We start from the raw sequence: 5,938 nt of genomic DNA, 5'->3' as shown, positions 1-5,938 counted from the left end.
GATGGCACACGCACTTTCTGAGCAGCACTTCAAAACATACGAAGAAGTGGAAAGTTGGGTCTCTGAATGGTTTGCCTCAAAACAAGAAAAGTTCTATTGGGACGGTATCCACAAATTACCTGAAAGATGGGGGAAATGTGTAGCTAGCGATGGACATTACTTTGAATAAAGCACTTCTTGTTAAAATATGTATTTTTATTGAGAGGAAGGGAGAAGGAGAGATAGAAACATCAATGATGAGAGAGAATCATTGATTGGCTGCCTTCTGCACTGGGGATCGAGCCCGAGACCCGGGCATGTGCCCTTGACCGGAATCGAACCCGAGACCCTTCAGTCCGCAGGCTGACGCTCCATCCACTGAGTCAAACCAGCTAGCGCAAATAAAGCACTTTTGATGCTTCTCTTGAAATTATCGTGTGTGTTTTTTTATTACAAAATACACTTTATTAACCAGTACACCTGGTAAATGAAATAGTTAATTAAATGTATCAACAAATAGTTGGGGGGCACTTACTCTTTGCCACTTTAGGTGCTGGATAAATGAACAGAAGTCTATTTTTTTTAAACATGGGTGTATCCACAGGGAATTTCTGTCCCTTTTATGTTTTTAATATGTATTTTTATTGATTTCAGAGAGGAAGGGGGAGGTAGAGAACCATCAATGATGAGAGAGAATCATTGATCAGCTGCTGCTTACATGCCCCCCATTGGGGGTGGAGCCCCCGACCAGGAATCTGTGACCTCCTGGTTCATAGGTTGACGCTCAACCACTAAGCCATGCCAGCCGGACTATCATAGAAGCTAATTTTAGAGGGAAATCCATGAACTAGTATGTAACACAATGTCAGATAATCATGCGCCGTAGGAAAAAGCAGGGCAAGGAGATGGAAAGGGATCAGGCTGGGTGCTCTTTTCTGTAGGGTGGGCAGGTGGGCCTCTGAGGAGGCCATACGAAACAAAGGCCTAAGTGAAGCAAGGAAGTGAATTATGTGAACATTTGGGGGAAAGTTACTTCAGGTGGAGGCAAGAGCAAGTGCAAAGGGCCCATGCAGGAACAACCTCGCCCTGTTTGTTGAAGAGCAAGGGCTTTGGATCATAGCGAGTGAGGAGAGTGGTAGCAAATGAGGTCAGGCAGTGAGGGCTTTCTCAGGGTGCCCGGGAAGTCATGGGACCAACTCTGGGGTTTAGCCCATGTGTAAAGGGAAGTCATTTGAGTTTGAGGGTAGAATGGTGGCTTGGTTTTATTTATGTTTAATATTAGCTGCTGTGTATATGTATGATTGTTATTTTCTGTTTTTGCTTTGTTCATTGCAGTCACTAGATGCTTTGTGGAGTGAGTTGAAATCCCCAGCTACAAAGTTTGTCAAACATTTTTCAATACAAAACAGATGTACTTGCCGATTCAGGTGGTTCTGTAGCTGTATCCAAACAATTCTATATCAGATTACCTTCAAATTCACAATTCCTGCTCTTCTGGCCTTAAATCCTAAATATTTCCAGTAATGTCTTCCATTAAAACACATTTTCATCATATAGCTTCCCTGCTCAAAAACCACAGTGGTTACCAGTGCCTACAAAATATAGGCATTACACTGCTACCTCCTACTAAATTCTATTTCAAATGATTGTTAACTAGAAAGCCTGTTAAACATTTTTTAGTACATGATGTGCTTATGTACTTAATATAAGGCCTCCTTTTATTAAATTCACCAAACATTTTCTCATTCATCTCTACCCAGACATATGAAAATACCTATTGAATTGGGCCACCCAATTGAATAGTTTCCCAATTAAAAAGTAAAAGGCAAAGGAATCTTTATAATAGATGGCAGTGTGTGGTACTCATTTGACTTCCCAGCAAAGGAAAGAATAATATTTCATAAGCTTCAAGGTGTTAGCAAACTCTGGTTCAGTTTCAGTAGATGACAGTGCTTCCATGAATTGCGAGTTAAAAGGTCTGTCGTATAGACTCTACAATCTGAAAAGACTGGTAGTAAATTAAACAACCAGACCTATGAGAAGCACTATCTTAGTCCAAACCAACTGTGCTGTAAAATATATTTGACACAACATTACATATTAAGTATTCTTGCCAAAATAAGTGAATCTGAATCTGGTCAAGCTTTTAGATGTGCTAGTTTACATAGAGGATAGAAGAACAGGTTAAATGACACCAAGGGGATACAGTCTGCCAAATACAGAACATGGGAAGTTCTGTGAGACCAATGATCCAATTTCCTCAAATAAATGCCAAGTGAAGGAGGAGGAAGAGTGCACTGTTGTAGGTTTAAAAGATTGAAGGGGCATTATTTGGATTTTATTTTGAACAGACTATAAAAAGAAGTATACAAGACTGGGAAATTCGACTGAAATTTCTACTTCAGTAGAAAGTCATACTGAGGATCTTACAGGTGAAATACGCCTGCAATTTGCTCTACAGTAATCCAGTGTGGGTGGAGGAATAAAGTAAATGAAATAAAATCCATCATTTGTTGATAATAATTGAACCGGATGATGGGTAAACGGAGAGTTTATAATAGTATTATATCTAATTTTTATGGATGCTTGAAATCTTGTAATAAAAACCATATGTATTTTTTTTCTATCTTTCACTGTTTAGAATCTAAACTTTAGAGCAATAGAATAACCTTCCTAGCATGCTCAATGATTTCATACAGGGACTATCTTTGTGAAATGTTTGGTTGAAAAAAACACCTTCCTTGTCTGAATCTGGAACGGAGTTACATAGATTACTGCTGTTACAGATGTTAATTTCTGATAAAAATCGGACTAGCAAAGGAGATTAGATAGTTTGTCTTTACTGGCTGGCTTTGTCAGTCAGGGACCCGTCAGGAAAAGTACACCAGTTATTTTAAAAGAAAATTTAATAGAAGGACATTGTGTAGCAGGGGTTGGAGAACTACAGTGACAAAAACAGGATACTGAGGTAAGAAAGTAATAGTAACTGCAAGAAGCAGGTACCACCTCCTGTTCCCAGGCCCACTGGGAGGCTCCGTTGTTTGCTGTGGGGGTTCACAGGACCCAACCTCGGGTTGTACTCAGCTCTGACTTTTTACGTGAGCGGATACAAAGGAAAATCAGTCCAGGGAAAAGGATCCCAGTCCGTGGGATGTCTGGGGGAGCCAGGTGCAAGCTTCACAGGTCCTTTCCCAGCGACTTCCGAGAGCCACAAAGGACATGCTTAATTCTCCTGACAAGTTCTGTCATGTTGCCAACCAGAGACTGTTGCCAACATTTGAGGCTCTCTGCCCAGGGTTTTTGTTTGGAGCTGATCACATAGGCACCCTCTACCTGGCACGTACCCAGATTTCAGGCTCCACAAGGAAAGCTGATGTTCCGCATAAACCGTATTGCTGGCACAGTTCAGGCACAGCGAGACAGTCTTCCTGGTTGTGGAGATGAGGGGGACTCTCCTGAAATCCAAGGTACATGCCCTTGACCGGAATCGAACCTGGGACCCTTCAGTCCACAGGCCGACGCTCTATCCACTGAGCCAAACCGGTCAGGGCACAAGTAGTACATTTTGTTGCAATGTCCTTAAAAGTGCTTTTGTTGCTGTAGTCAGTTTGGCTTAATGGTTAGAGCGTGGGCCCTCAGACTGAAGGGTTTCGTGTTCAATTACAGTCAAGGGCACATACCTTGATTGCAGGCTTGATCCCTGCCCAGTCTTGTGTGCAGGAGGCAACCAATCACTGTATTTCTATCTCCTTCCCTCCCTTTCCACTCTCTCTAAAAATCAATGGGAAAAAAAAATTAACAAACAAAAAAAGTGCTTTTGTTACATTAGCAAGTTCTACTAACATCTGGATGCCGTTGGTTTAGGCCAGGACACCTGCCCTCACTTAAAGCCGTCAGTCACTCTCTTATTGTCACCTCACCTCATTTAAATCAAGCCCATTTCCTTTCACTCATATTTTCCCCTTTTAGTTTTAGGATTTTTTTAAAAATTATATTTTTATTGATTTCAGAGAGGAAGGGAGAGAAAGAGAGAGATAGAAAATCAATGATGAGAGGGAATCATTGATTGGCTGCCTCCTGCAGGTTGGACTGAGCCCACACCCAGGCATGTGCCCTTGACCTGAAGAAGGGTCCGCAGGCTGACACTCTATCCACCGAGCCAAACCGGCTAGGGTGGATTATTTTTTCTTAATAGAAAAGAAACAAAAGAATTGGTGAGTTCACTTTGTCTTCTGTTATATTGAACCATCCAGCTCAAGCAACAGAACTAGTTCATTATTCTTGCTCCACACAAAAACCTTTTTATTTTCCTTAGCATTTTATCATTAAGCCTCAGCTCACTGAAAGTTTAGCCTTTCTTACACTACTCAGTTAGATTTCTGCCACTTTTAAATTGCTTTTTTCCACTCAAGAAAATTTTATTTTTCTCTTTTCCCAAGTTAAGTTTACAGCCTGCTAAACATTTTACCCAAATGTGGGAAAACTGCCTGGAGATACAAAACTCAACAAAATAATTACATGGAAAGAACAAACAAAGATATCCATTAAAGCAAAGTTCAGAGAGGAAGGGAGAGGGATAGAGAGAAACATTGATGAGAGAGAAATATTGATCAGCTGCCTCCTGCACACCCGCTACTGGGGATGTGCCTGCAACCAAGGTACATGCCCTTGACCGGAATCAAACCTTGGACCCTTCACCTGGGACCCTTCAGTCTGCAGGCCGACGCTCTATCCACTGAGCCAAACCGGTTAGGGCCCCTCTCAGTTTTTCAAGCATCTTCAAAAGATAGGAAAACCTGTAAAACAGAAATCGGATGCTTAATCTGAAGGGTGGTCAGAGCAAGATCTATTCCAACTATTTACATATCAATGCAATCTTTGTGATGTATGTGTAGACCACGAGTCATGCAACAGTATCTCCCTTGTGCATGTCAAGGCCTAGTGCACCTTCCCCAGCATCCCTGGGTGCGTCCTTAGTTACCAGTTTACTATAAAAGGATACAACTCAGGAACAGCCGACTCAGGGTGTGGGGCCAGGTGTGTGGAAAGGGAAGGGCTTGGAGCTCCCTTGTCCTCCGAGTGCCCCATCTCCCCAATGCCCCGTCTTCCCCAACCCGGAAGCTCCTGATTTATGTTTCTTAGGCAGGATTGGGAGGCATTTCATCAGGGTTAGTGCTGGTGACCAGTGGTTTTCTAAGAACCTATACAGTGAAAAGGCTTTACAATGTACAAGGTGGCAGAGTTCCTGCTGTGTCACTTAGTAACTGTGTGACCTTGCACATTTTATATGTAACCCCCCAACCCCCGAGCGTACCCTCTCATTTTAAGTGGGATTAGGAACAGTTGCCCGCTTGAATAGTGTTTGGGAACATGTTGTAAACAAAACTCCTACCCAAATGGTAAGTACTTATTGAAAACAAAAAAGACTGTGAATTACAGCGGCAGAATGAATGTTCCCGCAGCGAAGCACTGCCGCAGCTAAGGGAAGCCTCTGTCTGACCCCCAGCCGCCTCCCCGGGAACCTGGGGCGAGGGGAGGGGAGGCCGGAGCCTTCCTCTCGCCCGGGAAGCCTTGCTTTTTATTTTTATTTTATACTTTTAAAAATATATTCTATTGATTTTTCAGAGAGAGGAAGGGAGAGGGATAGAGAGTTAGAAACATCAATCAGCTGCCTCCTGCACACCCCCTACTGGGGATGTGCCCGCAACCAAGGTACATGCCCTTGACCAGAATCGAACCCGGGACCCTTCAGTCCGCAGGTCGACGCTCTGTCCACTGAACCAAACCGGTTAGGGCAAGCCTTGTTTTTTACGTGGCCGTGCTTGACTGTTCTCGTAGAATCGCTCCTCCACGGCAGTTACTCGGGGGCACCACGGCCCCTCCGGCCAGTCCCGCCCCGGGTCCCCCACAAACGCCGCCGGGCGGCCCACCGCTGGCTCCTCCCCCACCCACAATGCAC

The sequence above is a fragment of the Myotis brandtii genome, unplaced genomic scaffold (assembly GCF_000412655.1).
Source record: "Myotis brandtii unplaced genomic scaffold, ASM41265v1 scaffold412, whole genome shotgun sequence".
NCBI classification, from domain to species: Eukaryota; Metazoa; Chordata; class Mammalia; order Chiroptera; family Vespertilionidae; genus Myotis; species Myotis brandtii.
This window is presented reverse-complemented; position numbering follows the sequence as displayed.